This window comes from Solanum stenotomum, chromosome 2 (assembly GCF_019186545.1).
Source record: "Solanum stenotomum isolate F172 chromosome 2, ASM1918654v1, whole genome shotgun sequence".
In the NCBI taxonomy this organism is placed as follows: domain Eukaryota; kingdom Viridiplantae; phylum Streptophyta; class Magnoliopsida; order Solanales; family Solanaceae; genus Solanum; species Solanum stenotomum.
Window position 1 is genome coordinate 35,997,617 of NC_064283.1, and position 23,189 is coordinate 36,020,805.

The window sequence follows — 23,189 nt, forward strand, 5'->3', positions numbered from 1 at the left end:
CCATTCGTACATAGCTATCTAGGTGGATCCACTAAGCTAGAGTCCTATGTGGGTGCATAGTTAAGGGTCAAGGAGATTGCTTCTAGAAACCCTAAGTTACTAAACGTGGAGGTTTCCAACTCATGAGACAACACATACCGTAGGTAATCCGGACATGCTAAACGTGAGAAAACCCATGTGGGGATCCGGACTTACTAAATGTCAGACCCCCATTTCATTTACATTCCCTTTTGGTGCTAAGCATCTGATTCCCTTTCGTAATCATCTTTATTCATCATATAAGTTCATATTAGCCTTTAGTAGACTTTTATGTAGACATCTTATCATAATAGCTCATATGTGTTGATAAGTGAGTAACAATCCTTTCACTTTAGAGACACTTATCAAGTGAGTAAACCTTTCACTTTACATTACACTACAGTCATGAGAACTACCTTTCTATCATATAGTAATCATACCATAATATACATACATACTTCATAGCTAATTCAAGTGCAGAGGGTTAACGATGAGGAAACTAGGTCATCAACACCACAATAACACATTAGGTATAGCATCATTACAATCTAAGTAATTCACCTTTCATAGTTGAGTTCAAAGGAGAACCAACTTCATACCTTCTTGCCCTTCGTGGGACATCCATACTTCAATTACCAAGCAATTCATAATCAATACATAATACAAGGTAATTCATGAAGTAATAACATAATCAACATCAATATAAGCAATTGACATATTCCATTCATAGCCTTCAAGGCTTCATTCAAAGACTCAACCCTAATTCAATACAAATTATACATAACGTAGGATAAAATCATCATACAAGCATGAATTACATAACATCACATTCAATTCATAGCCTTCATTCAATATCCAACACAAACTAGGGTTAGAATTAGGAAAAGAAAGAGAAACATCGGTCTCATGGGAAATTCTTCAAGAAACCACCAATACAACATAAATTCATCCATAATTGTTCATATAACATCAATCAAAGTCATTTTATAACATCAATTTCACTTTAGAAAGATGACCCACGTTTTAGGATTGAAACCTAGAAATTAGAGATTTTGAAATTCATCTTGAAGGGGCATCTTGGGGAAAGGAATACCTAGAGTGATAAGCAACCATACCTTATTGACGAATTAACCACGAAAATCTGAGTTGAAACCTTCCAGAGTTGATCTTCTTCTTGAAGCTCCAATCTTCTTCAATGGAGTTCTTGAGAAGAGAGAAAGTAGAGAGAAGGAGGAACTTTGGGTTTAGATCTTTGGGTTTTTGTGTTTGAGTGATAAAATTGAGGTAAATTGACTTAAATATCATTATATACACGTCCCCTAAAGTACCCTAAATACCCCTCACTTAAATGGACTCTTTATTAAGTAAAAATAGATTTCTGAATTTCTGCATTTTCGTCGCGGACTTGGAGCTATTCCCTGAAGATATTTGGAATTAATTTTCGACACAGTAGAGTCCACGACACGACCGCGTCGTGAAAAAACTTTTTTCTCCTTGGGGGAGCAAGTCCGCGACGCGCCCTTGTTCCCTCGAAGAGCAATTTGCAAGCTGCCTTGGCAGCTTGCTTGTCCAAGGTTAGGGTCCCCAAGGGGGACCCTTAGGGTGGTACCGGGGCGTCGGATTTGAATTTTTTGACCCTATAAACATATATTTACCTATTATAACTCTTTTTACAAGATTATACCATCATACGACACTCCCAAACCTGCCCAAAACATAAGGACACACTAGAATACATTTTTCTCTAGTTTTCGAACGTCGTGGTCATTTCTTGACGTTTAGACTTTTATTCTTCAAAACCAATTCAATTACATTAGTTTAGGTTTATAAACATCATTTTAACTATTTTTAAGTCATTATTCATAAGGTGAAGCTCTAACTTAAGTCATAGAATTTCCAGGGTGTTACATTAACCTCCACTTTTGACATAGTCGAAGGGTGAATCGAAGATTGAGGAGCATTAGGAGGGGCTCCATGATTCACATTGTCTTCTTCCATCCTTCAAGCATTATCCCTTCATGTATTCATATCCTGAAGACACAAGAGAAGTATTAGGAAAGAGAAATCTTCTAGAGTTAAATTCTAAGGCATGACTTAAGAGTAATGAAGAAATAAAATTTCCTAAACATCTTACAGCCTCTTATTTATAAGTGTGGCACGCTTGACACTCGTGAAAAAGACTCTTGTAACACCCCGTATCCTAGAAAGACCAAAATGAAGATTTAAGAAGTAGCAGGTGCCACTGATGAGTCCACATATTGGACTCATTTAAGGGCTATATTTTGATAGAAATTGTGTCCTCAAATGTTTATTTTATCTCAATATCTGACGAAAACCCTTAAGTTTCAGGTATTTGAAGTTTGAAGGAAAGCATGGACACTATTCGCAAAAAGGAATGAAAAGGCTGAAGAGAACGAAAAAATGAAGGTCTGAGGATCACCAAGTCCACTTGGCGAGTCACCAAAAGGTCTTACTTCGCCTTTTGTTCCAATATGTTAAGCCCTGTAATAAGAATCAAGTTGGCGGAGAAAGGGAGCAGTCGGCGCATCGCCGAGCGGTTCCATGAAGTAGTACCATGCCACCTAATAACCCAGAGCATGATGATGCTGAAGGCTGGTACAAGATGGCGATGAACTACACCAAAGGGAGAATTGTCGAGTTAATTGGTGATTCTGACTAACGACGCCGAACGATCCGCTGCAGCACAAATCAGTGAAAATTATAAATACTAGTTAGAGTTTTACTTTTAGTATGAAACAATTATTATAATTTTGATATAGAATAGTACTTTTTGATATTTTTTCTATAAGTTTGAGTGGGTTTTGAAGACTTGAAGAAAAAGAGGGTTTCATCTCCAAGGATTTGGACTTGGGTCTCTTGGATTTTTCATTCTTGGCGTGTAACAAGACTTAAATCTTCATACCCATTTGAATGCAAGTTCATTTAGGTATAAATTTCTATCTCTTGATGTGTGGCTAAAAACCCCAATTCTTGGGGTGTGCTTTAGCGAATATGGGTAAGATAATTGTTGGGTCGTGCTTGCTGATAGTTTAATCATAGTTTAATTGTGATTTGTTTAGTGGTTGTGGATGACTTTAATGAATTTGTAGTTGCAAATACAAGTTTATTAATCTATTTTTGGCTTGCTCGAGAGAGAGGTCATAAAACTAAGACCACTAGATTGATGCCCAATATGAGCGGGTCGACATGAGATTCAGCTCGAGAGAGTGAACCCTAGTCACATATCCACACACGCAACTTGAGAGAGTGAGTGGGTTAAGGCATTGGTTTGTCTTCATGTGGCAAGTGGGTGTCCGAGAGGAACACATTTGAAACGGGGTAAGTTTCTCGAGAAAGAGCTTATCCCCCTTAAAGCTTAGGCTAGTCACAATTACTTTATGAATCTTCTATCGAAATCATGTAGCCAATAATCTAGCTGAACCCGTATTCCAATCACATCCCAAGTATCCCCTCTCATTGCTGAGAAACCCTTGTTGATTTTGTTGTTTTTACCTTACATGTGACAAAATTTCCCCGTTGTTAGTTGACACTCTTGTGTGCCCCCTCTAATTTACAATGTTTTTACAGGTTAATGTCTTTAGGTATGACTAGTTAGAACAAAATTTTATTTTTCTATAAATTCTCAAAACCACTCTCTTGGGACGATCCCAACCCTTGGTTGGGTTACTAAACTATTGTACGATCGTAGACACTTGCATCGGAAGTTTTGTCTTGATTACACACATATCTAAATAGCGTCGCTGCCGGGGAGTGGTGTTATTTAGGAATTCTAAGTTACATAGAATTTTTGACCCTTCTTAGTTTTAGCTTTACTAATCTAAATTGTAGTACTGTTTTGCTTGTTTGAATATCAAAGCAGGGAAATAAGAATGGATGATCATTATGGGTACCACACGGACCATCCCCTCCTGAAACTACTGAACATCAGGGATAACCTCATGATAGTTAAACAGGTAGGGGATGAGACAATTCAAGAAATGTGGCTGAATTTTCAAGCGGTGCTACAACCATGCCCATCTTATGGGATGACGGGCAAGGCACTACTCGAATGCTTCTATAGGGGTCTTGGACCCGAGAATAGAAGTGTAGCCGATCAACTTTGCGAGGGCGGCATGCTATACCAGCCCTCTGAAGATGTACCAAAACTCTTTGATGTCACGATAGAAGCTAGAAAAGAAGCCAAAAAAGAAGCAGGAGTGGGACGCACTACTCACCTAGTTGGATGCTCTATCCAATCGAGTCACGGAATTGGAAGTACAAGCCATGGGAAATGAAAATTACTTCTCCCTTTGAGCGTGTAGTCATGGGAACATGCAGTAAGGTGTGAAAGATGACGAAACTCTTTCACTCAATAAACAAAAAATTGAGGCAGAGGATAAGATGCTGAATGAGATGAAGGAAAACATCAAAATGCTAAATGAAGCGCCAACCTCTCACTCCATGACTATTTAGCTACAGGATGCTCAAATCGGCCATTTGATATCAAGTCATTACCCACCATTCACCGAGGACTCGCCTAATTACAACATGGGCGACTCCGAGGATGAAGAATAGTTGCTGACTTGCATCGTGCCGCGACGTTAACTAAGGCACTGTTTGGGAGGCAACCCAAAACCCCTTAATATTTTATATTCGTGTATTGGTAAAATAATAGGATGTTGTTTACACAAATTGGACTCATTTAGGGCTATATTCTTTATAGAAATTGTGTCCTCAAATGTTTATTTTATCTCAATATCTTATGAAAACCCTTAAGTTTCAGGTATTTGAAGTTTGAAGGAAAGCATGGACACTTTTTCGCAAAAAGGAACTAAAAGGCTGAAAAGAGCGAAAAAATGAAGGCCTCAGGATCGCCAAGTCCACTTGGCAAGTTGCCAAAAAGTCTTACTTCGCCTTTTGTTTCAGTGTGCTGAGCCTTGAAAAAGGATCAAGTCGACGGAGAAAAGTAGAAGTCGCCGCATCGCCGAGTAGTTTCGCGAAGCAGTACCATGCCGCCCAATAACCCAAAGCACGATGATGTTGAAGGCTGGTGCAAGATGGCGATGAACAACAGCAAAGGGAGAATCGCCGAATTTATCGGCGATTTCGACTAACAACGCCCGAACGATTCGCTGCAGCACATATCTGTGAAAACTATAAATACTAGTTAGAGTTTTAGTTTTAGTATGAAAAAATTATTATAATTTTCTTATAGAATAGTACTTTTTGATATTTTTTCTCTAAGTTTGAGAGGTTTTTGAAAACTTGAAGAAAAAGAGGGTTTCATCTCCAAGGATTTGGACTTGGGTCTCTTGGATTCTTCATTCTTGGACTGTAAAAAGACTTAAATCTTCATACCCATTTGGATGCAAGCTCATTTAGGTATAAATTTCTATCTCTTGATGTGTGGCTAAGAAACCCCAATTCTTGGGGTGTGCTTTAGCGAATATGGGTTAAGATAATTGTTGGGTCTTGCTTGCTGATAGTTTAATCATAGTTTAATTGTGATTTCGTTTAGTGGTTCTGGATGAATTTAGTGAATTTGTAGTTGCAAATACAATTTTATTTATGTGTTTTCGGCTTGCGAGAGAGAGAAAGGTCGTAAAAGTAAGACCACTATATTGATGGTCAGTGTGAGTGGGCCGACATAAGGTTCAGCTCGAGAGAGTGAGTGGGTTAAGGCGTAGGCTGGTCTTCATGCAGCAAGTGGGAACGCATTTGAAACGGGGTAAGTTGCTCGAGATAGAGCTTATCCCCCTTAAAGATTAGCCTAGTAACAATTATTCTATGAATCTTCTATAGAAAACATGTACCCAACAATCTAGCTTAACCCGTATTCCCGTCACATCCCAAGGATCCCCTCTCATTTCTTAGAAACCCTTGTGGATTTTGTTGTTTCTACCTTACTTGTGACAAAATTCCCCCGTTGTTAGTTGACACTCTTGTATCCCCCCTCTAATTTACAATGTTTTTACTTGTTAATGTCTTTAGCTACGACTAGTTAGAATGAAATTTTATTTTTCTATAAATTCTCAAAACCACTCTCTTGGCATGATCCCAACCCTTGGTTCGGTTACTAAACTATTTTACGATCGTAGACACTTCCATCAGAAGTTGTGTCATGATTACACAAACATCAGCCACCGATAGGAATCACCCACGGACCGTAGTGTGACCCATTGACCATAGGTGGGGTCCATGGATGGTAACCTGCAACACTCCCCAGAGACAGCCCAGAAAATATTCTAAGGCATGACCCACGGCCGGACCCACGAACAGTAGGTTAGACCACAAGTCGTGGTCCTGGTCCTTGAAGCGGGACCCCAAGAACCCAATCTCGGAAAGACAACGATGGTTGACATGATGGACCGTCAGTCAGTCTGTCAATTGGTCCTGACAACTTTTAAGTAAGGGGTCGTTTTGTCTTTTCCTTATGCGTTGGACCCTAAACTACATCGTTTAACCCATAGACTACGTAGTTTTGGATATTAGCCTATTAACTTAATAGAACTTAGTCAACTTATTCTCCAAAAATTCATCAAGTTGAACAAAAAGAAGGAGAAAGAGTCAACCAACCCTCTCCATGAACGTAGAACGGTTTTCTTCAGTTCCAGCCCCGAAATAAAAATATTTCTCCGTGAATTTTGTCACCAAGTATGTGGGATTTCACTAGTGGGTTCCTTTCACCCATTAGGTCCCTAGAATTCAGTCAGAATTTTGATTTCCTCCATATTATATAGACCTAGGGTTTCTAGAATTTTAGCAGATTATTATGAATTAGTTATTTTAATGTTTCTAATCAGATTATCATGTAGTATTGTTTTTTACCAAATTCATGCATAAACTCAAAACCGTAATTATGTAGTTCTTTTAGTTCATGAATTACATTAGCTAGGACAACTAAACAAATTACGTGCCTCCGTTTTTGAATGTTTCATTATCAGATATAAATGTTGCATTTTTAGATCTGCATGTCAGATTATTGAGACATCCAGTTTACTTCAGTTATGCTATAAAATTCATATATTCAGTTGGGAGTAGGCTTTATACCAAGTTGTACTAGGGCTAGTCACCCTCATGTCCCAGAACTACGTAGCCCCTTAGGTTATAAGTCCTTTCTATGGGCATCAGTTTATTGATCACGCCAGTCATACCTCTATACATTTGGCAGGGTATATTAGGTCCTCTCGACGGGGCGTAAACATCGGACTCCACATTTATCTCATGTGGTTTTATTTCATTTATTAGTAGCTACCATAGTCAGATTCTAATGCATTCACCAGGGTACCAGTTACAATTCCGTATTCAGTCTTAGCATGTATAAACTTGGTCATTGTATTTAGTTAGTTCATGTTTAGTTTTTTCAGTATAGTCCTCTCGACGGGGCGTATATGCTTTGTTAAGTTATGTATATTGTTCAACTTTACTCTATCTTGCATGCTTAGTACCTTTCAAGTACTGACGCATACTCTGGGCTACATATTCTCGTGATGTACATTCAGGTCCTCAACATCCAGATCACGCATAGTTGAGTTCCCGATCTCCAATTCAACAGCATCAGTGGTGAGTCATCATTCTTCGAGGACGACTGACATGTTTTCTTTTCAGTCTTTCCTTTTTAGTTTCAGTTTTGCTAGATTTAGCTGGGGCATATCCCAACATCTTTAGAGGCTTTATTTCAGACATAGTTAGTTTCAGTTTTAGCTTTGGTGTTTGATATTTTAGTTGTCATTAAGCTCACAGATTATTTATTCAGATAGTAATAGGTATTCCTCATCATTTAAGTTTTACGATGATTTAAGCTTCCACACAGTACTTTCGTAATTAAGTGTCTTTAATTATTCTTATGATATGCCACCACGGTTAGCTTAAGGTCACACGTGATCCTAGGTCCTGTGTCCACGTCTTGGGGGTAGCTTTGGGGCATGACAAACTTGGTATCAGAGCACTAGGTTATGGAGTCATAGGATGTCTAAAAACTTGTACTATGTAGAGTCCTTTTCATGGGTGTTAAGTGTGCCGCATCTAATGAAAGGGAGGCAACGAAGTGTTTTAGAAAAACCTTACTTTCTTGATATTCTTATCGTAGGTTGGTATGATTTCTCTTTCTAATCTATCATTAAGCGCTTTCAGATCATGCCTCATCGTAAAGCTTATAGAAGGAATGCTAATGCACGCAATGCTAACGTAGCTCCTCCATCCCTAGATAAAGAAGTTTTGAATGTTGAGTTTGGCAACGCCATACAACTTTTGGCTCAGAGTGTGACCAACCAGAACAACTTGAATGCTCCACTTCATGCAAATGCTAGTGGTCGATCAGTGGTAGTTGATGCTTATCGTAAAAAATGACACTAACCTACAGTACGAGTGTCTACAATCATCAATAATATAGTAACCCAACCAGTTGTTGGGGTCGTGTCCCAAGTGAGTGGTTTTGAGAATTAATAGAAAAATAAAACTTAGTTCTAACTAGTCATAGCTAAAGATATTAACGAATAAAAACATAGTAAATTAAGGGGGTGACACAAAAGTGTCAATAAACAAATGGCGGTTTCGTCACAAATAAGATAAAGTCAACAACATTAACAAGAAATCTAAGCAATAAGTGTCGGATTCTTGGGATGTGACCGGAATACTGGTTAATCTAAGTTATTGAGTACATGCTTTCGATAGAAAATTTATAGAGTAATAGTGACTAGGTTAAGCTTTATGTGGAAATAAGTTCCCTCTCGAGCAACTTACCCCGTTTCAAATGGGTCTTCTCGAACACCTACTTGCCGCATGAAAGCCAGTCTACGCCTTAGCTCCCTCACTCTCTCGAGCTGATTGTTAGGATATGGTACTAGGGCTCACCCTCTCGGGCTGAACCTCATGTCGACCCACTCATTAGGCAATCAATTTAGTGGTCTTAGTTTTACGACCTCTCTCTCAAGCAAGCCGAAAACACATAAATAAACTTGTATTTGCAACTACAAATTCATTAGATTCATACACAACCACTAAACGAAATCACAATTAAACTACAAATAAACTATCAGCAAGAAAGACCCAACAAATATCTTAACCCATATTAGCTAAATCACACCCTAAGAATTGGGGTTTTTAGCCACACATCAAGAGATAGAAATTTACACCGAAATGAATTTGCATTAAAATGGTTATGAAGATTTAAGTCTTGTTACAGACCAAGACTGAAGAATCCAAGAGACCCAACTCCCAATCTTGAAGATGAAAACCCTTTTCTCCTTCAAGTCTCCAAACCCCTCTCAAGCTTAGAGCAAAAAGTACTATTCTATTGTGAAAATTCTACTAATGGTTCGACTCTCATAAAATTAATAAAGAGTTTAGTATTTATAGACTTTATAAAATAGTGCAGGCGGATCGCTCATCGAGTTTAGTCGAAATTGCCAATTAACTCGGCTATTCACCGTTTGGTGTAGTTCATTGCCTTCTTTCACTAGCCTTCAGCATTATCGTGCTCTGTGTCATTGGGCGACATAGTACTGCTTCCTGAAACTATTTGGTGAAACGCCGATTGCTCCTTTCATCGCCTAATAGGTAACCCAAGTAGCTTGTTTCGCTGAATTTACAAAGCTCTCCAGAAATCTTGAGGGTTTAAACAACGGCCATACTCGAGTTTGCCGAAAGAACCGATGATTCTCTAATGGTTACATTTGCTCGCCGAATTAATCAGAGTTTTCAGTTCATGTGGGAATCCCAACGGTGATCATCATCAAAATCGCCAACATGGTTGGCGAAATTTCTACCGACCGCCAAGTTTAACAGGATCAAATCTGAAGACATCTAAGGTCAGTTGGCGGATAAAATCTGGAGCGCTTAGTGTCTCGGCGATTCGCCAACTGGACCTGCTGGTCATCCCCATGCACTTTTCAGAGCACCTTCCACACTTAAATCTATAAAACTAACACACCATTATTCTACCGATAAGCAAATAAAAGATAACAAAAGGTTTTGGGTTGCCGCCCAAACAACGCCTTAGTTAACATCGTGGCACGACGCAAGTCTACATTTATTTTTCATCCTCGGAGTCACCCATGGTGTAGCTAGGTGAGTCCTAGGCGAATGGTGGTTATTGACCTGTCATCAAATGGCTTATATGAGCATCTTGTAGCGGAATCGACATGGAGTTTGCGGTGGTCGTTTCATTTAGCATTCCAATGTTGTCTTTTATGTCATTCAACTTCTTGTCCTGTTTTTCGAGTTTTTACTGAATGATTGAAAAGGCATCATCTATTTTCACACCCCCATGCTTGTTTCCATGTTTGGAGTCTCGGAGGGAGAAGTCCTTCTCCCTCCCCATGGCTTGTCCGTCCAATCCAATCACTAGTTTAGATAAAACATCTACTTGAGCCACCAGTTTGTCCCATTCGTATTTCTTTTGAGTTTCTTTGATGGCTTTGACCATATTATCAAGTAGTGTTGCGACAACTTCATATGGTTTGTTTAGAATTTCACCCTCGAAAAGGTGCTAAGTTATGCTTTTAATTTTGGGTTCGAGATCACGATAGATCCAATCGAGCAACATCTTATCAGGCATCCTATGAGATGAGCATGTTTGTAATATTATTTTGAATCGCAGCCACATTTATGGAATTGTCTCCTCTCCTGCTTGTTTGAACGTTAGTAGATTATCCTTAAAGTTCAATAGTTTCAGGAGAGGATGATTTGTGTGATACCCATAGTGATTATCCATTCATGCTTCCCTGTTTTGATCTTCAGACAAGCAAAACAAAACTACAACTAAGGTTAGTAAAGTTAAAACTAAGAAAAACCAAGAATTCTACTTAACTAAGAATTTCCAAATAACACCACTCCCCGGCAGCGGTGCGATTCTGATGCTTATCGTGACCAACGACACTTACCTACCGTATGAGTGTCTACGATCATCGATAATATAGTAGCCCAACCAAGGGAGCGGTTTTGAAAATTAATAGAAAAATAAAACTTAGTTCTAACTAGTCATAGGTAAAGACATTAACGAGTAAAAACATAGTAAATTAAGGGGGTGACACAAAAGTGTCAATTAACAAATGGGGGTTTCGTCACAAGTAATCTAAATTCAGCAAAATCAACAAGAAAACTAAGTAATGAGAAGGGGATTCATAGGATGTGACCGGAATACGGGTTAATCTAACTCATTTGGTACATGCTTTCGATAAAAAATTTATAAAGTAATAGTGACTAGGCTAAGTCTTATGTGGAAATAAGTTCTCTCTCGAGCAACTTACCTCGTTTCAAATGGGTTCCTCTCGGAGACACACATGCCGCATGAAGGACAGCCTATGCCTTACCCCACTCACTCACTCGAGCTGAGTGTTAGGAAATGGGACTAGGGCTCACCCTTTCGGACTGAACCTCATGTCGACCCACTCCTTGGGCCATCAATTTAGTGGTCTTAGTTTTACGAACTCTCTCTCGAGCAAGCACTAATTCATTAAATTCATTCACAACCACTAAACGAAATCGTAAATAAACTACAAATAAACTATCAGCAAGCAAGACCCAACAAATATCTTAATTCATATTCGCTAAATAACACCCCAAGAATTGGGTGTTTAGCCACACATCAAGAGTTAGAAATTTATACCTAAATGAATTTGGATTCAATGGGTATGAAGATTTTAAATCTTGTTACAAGCCAAGAATGAAGAATCCAAGAGACCCAACTCCAAATCTTGAAGATGAAAACCCTCTTCTCCTTCAAGTCTCCAAAACCCTCTCAATCTTAGAGCAAAAAGCACTATTCACTTGTGAAAATTCTAATAATGGTTAGACTCGCATAAAATTAATAAAGAGTTTTGTATTTATAGACTTTAGAAAATAGTGTTGGCGGATCGCTCGACGAGGTTAGTCGAAATCGCTGATTAACTCGGCAATTCGCCGTTTGGTGTAGTTCATCGCCTCTTGCACTAGCCTTGAACATTCCTATGTGTCATTGGGCGACATAGTATTGTTTCGTAGAACTATTCGGTTAAACGCCGACTGCTCCTTCAGGGCTTCGCGTACTGGAACAAAGGGCGCAGTGCATCCTTTGGGCGAATGCTCCGGCTTTAGCTTTTTCGTTCTTTTCAGCCTTTTTTTGTTCCTTTTTGCGCCTAAGTGTTGATGCTTCCACTAAAACTTCAAATACATAAAACTTAAGTGTTTTCATCAGATATTTAGAATAAATAAGCATTTGAGGACACTATTTCTATTAAAATAAAGCCCTGAATGAGTCCAATTTGTGGACTCATCAACACCCCTAACTTAAACTTTTGCTTGTCCTCAAGTTCAGCAGTTCAAATAGGATGTGTCAAATAGTGCTACACAAGACTAAATCATGAACATACATAACAAAATTCAAATTACTCATGCAAAGATCAACTGTGTACTGAAAGATTCAAGTTGTGACACACCATTACCAAATATTCCCATGCTCGCAATACTTGCAACTTGTGAAAGTTCAAGCTCAACAAAAAATATGTAAATCCCCTCACATAAAGAATGATTCCTTATTCACACAAAGAGGTTAATCAATTAAGGATCTTGAATCAGATGCAACACTCACACTCAAAAAGGGGAACATAATGCATTTTTCACCCATAGGCTTGCCCTTATTTTCCAATCGATCTTCGATTCGACTCACTCAAGATCAAAAAGGTCTTTCTAAGGCTTGTAAGGGGCTGAGTGCAAAGGTATGGTCATTTAGTCTCAGTGACTTTTCATCCTCGTGAGATGTGGTGTTCTCAAGGCATTTCCCTTATTTTCATTTATCAATTCTTTTTCTAGTGCTTCTAAGTCATCTTTTTATTCACCTCCATGGATTGCTTGGAATCCCGATTTCCTTTGTACTTTATTCCATGGTTTTTTTTTAGGGATTTCTATTGTTCTGCAACCCCATGGGTTAAGGAGACTTTTCTTGCACTTCTTGACGTCTCCTTTTCTGTTTCACCACACCCCCAACTTGACTTTTGGCCTAAGTCGGCTATTTGCTAAACCACAAATCAAGAGGATTATAGGTAGTGGCTCAAGTAAGGTCTAGGGTGCATCAAGGTTCTTCCAAAGAAAGGTAAGGCTCAAAGGGTATTGAAGAGAGTTTCACACGCTCATAGGTAGGCCACAAAAGAAGTATATGTCAATTTTGGCTCACACTCTTCAAAAGTTGTCTAAGATCATTTCAAGAGCACACCTTACTAAATCAATCAGACTAACAGTGCAAATTCTTGGTTTATTCATGCAAGGTTCAAACTAAGTTCATCACACAAGGCATCGACACTTGAGTGAAACAAGACCACATACTTTCGCTAGTGTGCAATGGTCAAGACAAGAGAATCAATTTGATAAATGGCTAATCACAACAAGATGCAAAGAGTTCACATATTGTCTATGCAACTTCATTTGGCCTCATCGTAGCCGTACATTCATGTTCGTTCAATTGTAGGCACTATTTAAGTCATCGGTATTGATCGAAATCGAGACTCAAATTTTTGCAAAAGAACAGCCACATTCAACATATGAGAGGTGGCAGAAATGTGCAAAAAATTCAAAAAAATTTCGGAAGGGTCAAAATCATTTTGCAATTAAATATAAGAAGAGCCTTAAGCTCAAACATCCAGACAAAAGTAGTGTTAACACAATTTAAAACAAAACAACCCAAATATATACATAAAACACAGATAATAATAGTAGCGCACAAAGGTGGGCCTCACCCTACCACAAATAAAAGCAATTTTTCGTCAAATGCAAATGAAAGTAATTCAATAGCTAAAATAACATAAGATAGAGAGAGGTACATAAATGTCCTGTCTATGCAGTCTCTCCATCTGTCGGGGCGGCATGTTCCTTCCCTTTTTTTTTACTTCAGGTCTGACTGTATTTTTTGCTTCGAATATGATCCTTCAATGATTTTAGCATTGAAAGAAGAAGGTTATGTTGGGACGTTAGGCGATCCGCTGAGTGGTTTGGAGAACTCTACACAACTTTGCTAAGAAATTCGTGCTCCAATGTTCAACCCACTGTCTCGAATGATCTGCATCTTCTTGATTCATTCTTGTGCAAAAATAAGTCAAACAGAATGGAAGCCTATCCTAATCAAGCATAGCCATTTGATGATATGGTGGTTCAGAAGCATACGAACTTGTCATCAATCACAAAATATCTTCAATCAGGTGTTGTCTTTGTCCATCGTCATCATATCAGCTATGCATTTGATTTCAAAGTCAACTTAAAGGGTATTGGGGTGTGGTCGATTTTCATCTTGCGATGGCTACTCTAGAATTGAATAGCTTATTAGGTGAATGCGGATAGATAACAGTGCACAAGTTTATTGATTAAACCCATTTTTGAGCGATGTCCTATTCGTGCGCATCTGGTGTTCTCAGCAGTGATCGCCGAATTGTTTGGCGGGTCGCCAAGTGGCATGTTTCGCTGAATTTACAGAGCTCTCCAAAAATCTTGAGGGTTTAAACAACGGCCTTACTCGAGATCGCTGAAAGAACCACCGATTCGCCAATGGTTACATCTGCTCGCCGAATTAATCAAAGTTTTCAGTTCATGTAGGAATCCCAACGGCCGTCGTCATCGAAATCGCTAGCACGATTGGTGATTTGCCAGTAATTTCTTTCGACCACCGAGTTTTACAACATCCAACCTAAAGACATCTAATGTCAGTTGGCCAATAAAATCTGGAGCGCCGAGTGTCTCGACGATTCGCCAACTAGACATGTTGGTCATCCCCCTGCACTTTTCAGAGCACCTTCGACACTTCGATCTGTAAAACTAACACACCATTATTCTACCAATAAGAAAATAAAGGATTACAAAAGGTTTTGGGTTGCCGCCCAAACAACGCCTTAGTTAACGTCGTGGCACGACGCAAGTCAACATTTATTCTTCATTCTCGGAGTCACCCATGGTGTAGTTAGATGAGTCCTAGGAGAATGGTGGGAATACCTGTCATCAAATGGCTTAATGACCATCTTGCAGCTGAATCGTCATGGAGTTTGCGGTGGTCGTTTCATTTAGTATTTCATTGTCTTTCATGTCATTCTACTTCTTGTCCTATTTTCTGAGTTTTTGATGAATGATTGAAAGGACATCACCTCTTTGCACACCCCCATGCTTCTTTCCATGTTTGCACTCTCAAAGGGCGAAGTCCTTCTCCCTTCCCCTGGCTTGTACGTCCAATCCAATAATCCGTTTAGATAAAAACATCTGCTTGAGCCACCAGTTTGTCCCATTCGTATTTCTTTTAAGTTTCTTTGCTGGCTTAGACCATATTGTCAAGTAGTGTTGCGACAACTTCGTAGGGTTTGTTGAGCACTCTTCCCTCGAAAAAATGCTAAGTTATGTTTTTATTTTCGGGTTCGAGACCAAGATAGAAGCAATCGAGAAAGATTTTATCAGACATCCCATAAGATGAGCATGTTTGTAATATTGCTTTGAACCGCAGCAACATTTCTAGAATTGTCTCCTCTCCTGCTTGTTTGAAGGTCAGTAGATTATCCCCGAAGTTCTATAGTTTTAAGAGAGGATGATTTGTGTGATACCCATAGTGATTATCCATTCTTGTTTCCCAGCTTTGATATTCAGACAAGAAAAACAAAACTACAACTAAGGTTCGCAAAGATAAAACTAAGAAAAACCAAGAATTCTACTTAACTAAGAATTCCCAAATAACACCACTCCCCGGCAACGGCGCCATTCTGATGCTTATCGTGACCAACGACACTAACCTACGATACGAGTCTCTACGATCGTCAATAATATAGTAACCCAACTAAGGGTAAGGGCCATGTCCCAAGGGAGTGGTTTTGAGAATTAATTGAAAAATAAAACTTAGTTCTAACTAGTCATAGCTAAATACATTAACGAGTAAAAACATAGTAAACTAAGGGGGTGACACAAAAGTGTCAATTAAAAAATGGGGATTTCGTCACAAGTAATCTAAAATCAGAAAAATCAACAAGAAATCTAAGCAATGAGGGGTAGATTCATAGGATGTGACCAGAATATGGGTTAATCTAACTTATTGGGTACATGCTTTCGATAGAAAATTTATAGAGTAATAGTGACTAGGCTAAGTTTTATGTGGAAATAAGTTCTCTCTCGAGCAATTTACCTCATTTAAAATGGGTTCCTCTCGGACACCCACATACCGCATGAAGGCCAGCCTATGCCTTACCCCACTCACTCTCTCGAGCTGAGTATTAAGATATGGGACAAGGGCTCACCCTCTCAAACTGAACCTCATGTCGACCCACTCCTTAGGCCATTAATTTAGTGGTCTTAGTTTTATGAACTCTCTCTAGAACAAGCCAAAAACACATAAATAAACTTGTATTTGCAACTACAAATTCATTAGATTCATACATAACCACTAAAAGAAATGACAATTAAACTACAAATGAGCTATCAGCAAGCAAAACCCAACAAATATCTTAACCCGTATTATCTAAATCACACCCCAAGATTGAGGTCTTTAGCCACACATTAAGAGATAGAAATTGATACCTAAATGATTTTGCATTAAAATGGGTATGAAGATTTAAGTCTTGTTACAGGCCAAGAATGAAGAATCTAAGAGACCTAACTCTAAATCTTGAAGAAGAAAACCCTCTTCTCCGTCAAGTCTCCAAAACCCTCTCAAGCTTAGGGAAAAAAGTACTATTCTATTGTGAAAATTCTAATAATGGTTCGACTCTCATAAAATTAATAAAGACTTTCAAATTTATAGACTTTAAAATATAGTGTTGGCGGATCACTCGACGAGGTTAGTCGAATTCACAAATTAACTCGGTGATTCACCGTTTGGTGTAGTTCATCACCTTCTTGCACTAGCCTTGAGCATCGTCATGCTCTGTGTCATTGGGCGACATAGTACTACTTCACAAAACTATCGGTGAAACACCAACTGCTCCTTTCATCGCCTTTTTCATCCTGCTCCTTCAGGGCTTCACGTACTGAAAAAAAGGCGGAGTGCGTCCCTTCGGCGATTCGCCAAGCATGCTTGGCAATGGTTAGGCTTCAGCTTCTTCATTTTTTTCAGCCTTTTGTTGTTCCTTTTTGCGCCTAAGAGTCCATGCTTCCACTAAAACTTCAAATACCTGAAACATAAGTGTTTCCATTAGATATTTGGAATAAATAAGCATTTGAAGACACTATTTATATTAAAGTAAAACCTTAAATGAGTCCAATTTGTGGACTCATCAGCAACCAGAGTTTGAGATTTTGTTAGGATGAATCCGCCTAAGTTCTTAGCATCGCAAGTTGGTGTGGATCCACAAAACTTCATATATGAGGTAAATGGAACTGAGTGAATTCTAGTGACTGAATGTGTGGAAGGAACCCACTACTGAATACCCACATACCTAGTGACAAAAACTATAGAAAAATCCTGTAGATTTTGGAGTTGAACTTTAAGAGATCCTCTACTTGTTCTTAAGAGAACGTGTCACTTATTTTCATTCTTTTCTTTCTAACTTGGATGATTTTTAGGAGAATGAGGGTTGTACGTTGTTTCTAACTATAATATTGGCTTAAAAAGAGTAAAATGACGTAAGTTAAGTACTGAACATAATGGGGAAAAGACCAATGTGACCATGACTTAAAAGCTGGCGAAGGGACTTAAAGACAGGATTCACGAGCCATCTAGAGCACCATGACCTATCAAGTTGGTGGTGAAGATTCTCTGCCCGATAGGGCTTCAGTATTTTGAGCATAACTTTTTACTCCTTGCTTTGAGTTAAGCAAACTCACTGGTGTTGGAAGGAGGATTTAGAGATCTTTAGTTGGATAGTTCATGAGCCACCTAATTCATTTTATTTTGATTGATATGATAGTTTGAAGTTGAACCTACGCTCCAAGTCCTATAAGTCTCATTCACTGATGTTGTTGGCATTAAAGAGATCATACATATGCCTTGGTGCTGAGAATCACATATTGGGATGGGTAATAAGGTGGAGGAGAATTAGATTGTTCTTTTTGGACTTGCACATAAGGGTGGTTCATCTCCCCTTTGCACACCTCTCAATCTAAACGCCATGAAGGACCCATCCTCCTTTTTTTTGTTTTCCATAACTACCTTACCAACTCTGTATTGCTTGTGTGGTAGCTCTAATTGCTGCCTGACTTATAACTTTACCCGATTTTATGCAGTTCTTTACCATTTCTCTGGTCTTAATTGCTTCAGCGAAGGGCTTTCCCATTGTGCCAAGAAGGTAATGAAAGTAGTCAGGCTCTTGAGCCTATAGGAAAACATCAATAAATTTATAGTCTTTCATCGATGGTTTGACTTTATCTTCCTGCTCTCTCCATTTTATGGCATATTCCCTAAAGATTTCAGTTGAATTTTTCTTTTCGCATTAGTTAGGGAATTGTAACGCGGAACAATATCGATATTGTATTGGAATTGTTGGACAAAATCATGAGAAATGTTATCTAAGACATGCCAAAGAGCAATCTCTTGATCGATGAACCATTCAGAGGCTACACCCGTTAGACTTTCTCCAAAGTAAGCAGTAAGAAGCTCTTCTTTTCCTCTGGCTCCCCTTGGCTTATTATAAAATCTCTTCAAATGAGTCACTAGGTCGCCATGACCACTATACTTATCAAACTTTGATGTTTTGAATCAAATACACAGTTGGACATCTGGGAACATGCATAAGTCCTTTAGTGAGACAATTTTGTGTCCTCCAGTCCTTGCATATTCCTTATGTTTTGCTCCAAACTCCTCATCTTTTTGGAAATTTCTTTATGTTCCTCATTCTTAGTAGTTTCATCAACCTCAACATGGGACGGTATTGATGATGTGTTGGTAAGAGTCAGTAATTGTAAGACTCAGTTTAGGGACATGACCTTTATCGTATTTATCTTTGGGTGGAGGATCATCGTTGGATTTTTGTACCAATTTTTGTTGAGGGATTGTATTAGTTCGTGAAGTTGGCATGAATAGTGGATCCAATGATTGTACCGAGGAAGTTTCAGCAGTATGAGATGTGTTAACATATGGGCCAAATCCAGGTGGATTAGGTCACTTGTTGAAACTTGGATCGGGAATGGCATATTCATATTCAATTTTTCACGAATAGAAGATGGAGCAGCTTGTCCATTCATGCAAGTTTCATACATTTACATCTACTACAAATACTTACTCTTGTGCAACGATTTGATTTTGTACTTCGTCACTACCTAACACTGTTTCCTCTTTGCGCGTCATTTGCGCTTTTCATTTTGACCTTCTGTAGTATTGATGAGATGCCCGATTTAAGCACTAACCAACCACTCTTAAACTCTTTCACCCTTATATAAAAATCAAATTTCTTAGGATTTAGCGCTTTGCAAATGTTAATCACATGTTGTATGTCATGCACCTAAATAAGTTTTAGAATGGTTTTATGTTTAGCTCCAACTTTAGATGAATTTATTTTAACGAATTGCTTATGTATTTTAGTCAGATATTTTACTCATTTGGGTATCTTGAACACATTTCTATTGAACCCGTTGAGGGTTTCCTACGTATAATGTTTAACATGGATCAAATCATTACGTAATTCATAAAGGGAACATATTTTAAAAGGAAAGCATGACATTAATTTAACTAAAAGAAAACATCAATCAAATTGAAAATGGTCTTAAAATGAATGACCAAAATAAAAACATCAAAGTACTTAAAAATTGCAACAAACTCCAAGAAATGAAAATAAAACAAATAACAATAAAAAACCCTCTCCAGTATTTCTTGAACATCAACTACCTCCAAGGCACGAGTAGACCTTGAAAAAGGCTTTTGGTAGATGTGGGGATAGTGCACGCGCCTGTTTACTCAGACTCTCATCACTTCGATGGAGATAAGCACCATAGACATTATTCAAGCTCCTTGTAAGTTGAAGTACTTGTCTTTTGGCCTCCTCTATATTCTCGTGACAGTTTCGCAACCAATCTTGAGTAATATCAACCGCGTAGTTCAAATTATCTTCTTTGTTCCTGAAGCTCTTTTATATGGTCATGAAGTTTGTCTCTCTCTCTCCCATACATTGGTTTCTTTTGATCTCAACTTCTGGTTGACATGATGTGAAACGCTTTGCTATATCCCTTTCTAGCTCAAACAAAGATTTTAACTGATTCTGCAACCTATCTTATGTGTACATTAAGAGGGTCTTTTATTTTTCTAAATTCCTCCTCATGTTGCTTCATAGCGCTTGTGATGGTACCCAAATCCTTATGTGATGTTCCAATGGTGGACTGATGTTTCTTCTCAACACTTTTATGAGTCAACCTAACTCTTGATTTGAATATTGTATCACGTTGGGCCAAATCTTCGTTAAAATTCTTTAGGTCATTAGTTAGGACATCCAGAGTAGACCTATAATTTTCTTCAACTTCAAGTCGCGCTTGTTTGATTTTAACCTCAGCTTCAGCTTCTTGATCAATGGGCTCTCGCGTTAATCCTTCGGGCATGACTTTGAAGGAGGCTTGATCAAAGAACCAATGGAGGTATAAGGGGTAAACTTCTCATTGGACACGATCTTTTGAGCTTAGAGTTCGACTACCACCCCAAATTTTCTGAGCTTCTGATTCTCGATTTCAAAATTTGGATGCCACCTTCCATAGGAAACTTTGTGTATCCTCGGCCTTAGGTAAAAAATTTATTTGTCCTAGTTGGTGTAGCACTCGAAGGGGTATGTATGGTTGGTATCCTCGAAGGCCTGTTAGCATAAAAAATGGATGATAGAAAGGCATAACAATTACATCACTCAAAGAGAACCAATGATAGTTCCATGTAATATCAAATTTAGTTTATGTAAGACGATAATGTCTCCATTCTTTCACACCTTTTGGCAATTTTTCTACTAAATCATTCATTATGTTTGGGTGGCTTAAAATATATTTCATCCAATCACATTTGAAATCTGTCACAAGACGATGGCGATACAAGTGCTCCATAAACCACATTTGCAATAGAATCCTACAACCTTCAAAAAAGTCTTCCCCCTATATACATTTAGTGAACGAACAATAAATAACAGCCAACATCATTGTAGAGATAATGGATTTCTTTTTCTCTAACAATGACTATTCTCGATTGACGAATATTGATTTTTTTGTCACTCCACGAAAAAACCTTTGTTCCTAAAATGCCACCATGAATGATTCATGTCTATATTTTCCATGTAGGAAGGTGTTTCCCTTTTTTATGTTGCTTTCCATAGTCTGAAAATCCTTCTTTCCTTCTAATTCTTCAGTATATAAATTCTAGGGAAACCCACCCATTATCGAAACACTCCATATGAGGATGGATGATTTCATTTGCACTAAGAATTTGTTCCCACCGATGCTCTTTAGGGCTATGAGTATTTTATGTAACACCTCGGTCTTAGAAAGAGCTATATATCGAAAGAACTAAATTGGAAAGAGCTAAATTGAGGTTTGTTCAAGTTACTCTTAAATTGTAAGTTTTTGGTCAACTTGAAATGATCATTATATTTAGCACAGGATGATTTAGGTGACCTTGATACATAAAATCGAAGGTTGTTGAGTCCTCTTTCCAATGCCGCTGAGTTTGATAATTTCCAAGTTCGAATGAGAGAGATATGCACGTTTGAGTATAGCCTGCCTAGTTAAGGAAATTCATCCGAAATAAAGGAGGGGTATTTTGCTCTTTTCCTTACCCCAATAGGCTTACAAGTTTTGTTCACCCAATTAGGTGTCAAAGATGACTAAAATCAATTTTCAGTCAAGTCTAAAGTGTTAAAGAAATTAGGGCAAATTTTAAGAGGAAAAAGAGGAAGTTTTCAAGATGTTCTTCAAGATTTCAGGGAAATCGCCAAGAACTTAGTTCGTTCGAGGTATGTATGTTTTCATAGTGATGGGTTTGTTCGCCCTCACGCCAATCATGAGTTTCCAATTTCGAATTCATCCATGAAATTGAGTATATTGAGTTCTTTGAGATTTTGTTCTTCATTCTTTGATAATGGACTTTTATTGAGTTCTTAAGGTGAGGATCTTGCCAATGAGGGTTGTTCATGAGGAATTTTGAGTAGATCTTCATTTACTTGTGTTGGGTTGATGAATTTAAGGAAGTTTCGAATAAATCAATCGATTATAGGTGAATTAGGACAAAAAATCAAGATAAAAAATTCATCCGAACATTCTAAGGATTGGCAGGGTCAGCGTGCCCCTGATGTGTCAAGATGGCTGGTGCCCTGCAAATGTAGTACGCGAAAAAACAGCCCCAGTAAATTGATGGACCGTGCCAGGAATGTGCTAGGAGCGTTGTCCACTTTCCCTTCTGTTCTTCGATCCATACTTGTTCCTTTAGTCGAGCTTTCATTCCCTTCTTAACAACCTAAATATCTAAACCTTCTTTAATTATTGATAGATCCTAATTATCCTAATCATAACTCATGAATTCAGCTTTCAAATTCAAGAAAATATTAAGAATAAAATTTGAGTATTCCTTTTGAGTCACTTTAAGAAGTCTTTTTCAATCTTTTTAAACTTGGATTAAGACTGGAGTAAATGAGTATGAGGATAAGGAGACTTCAGTTCATTTTTCAAAATGTGTTTCAGGGGACTAAGTATTCTGATGAGTTCACAAATTGGACTAATTTAGAGCTTTATTTTAATAGAAATACTATCCTCAAATGTTTATTTAGTCTAAATATCTTATGAAAACACTAAACTTTCAGGTATTTGAAGTTTTAGTGGAAGCATGGACCCTTAGGCGCAAAAAGGAACAAAAAGGCTGAAAAGAACGAAGAAGCAGAAGCATGAGCATCGCCAAGCATGCTTGGCGATTCGCCGAAGGGACGCACTCCACCCTTTGTTCCAGTACGTGAAACCCTGAAGGAGAAGGATCAAAAAGGCGATGAAAGGAGCAGTCGGCGCTTCTCCGATTAGTTCCACGAAGAAGAAGTTTACCGCCCAATGATCCAGAACGCACAGATGCTGAAGGCAAAAGCACCAACACGATGAACTAGTAGAAGGGTGAATCGCCGAGTCATTCAGCGTTCGCAACTAACCTAGCCGAGCGATCCGCCAGCACTATTTTCTGAAGTTTATAAATACTAAACTCTTTTCTAGTTTTGTAGGGAACATTAGAGTAAAACAACATTATTGTAATTTTCACTTTAGCTTTTGTATTTTCTCTCAAGTTTGTAGAGGGTTTTGTG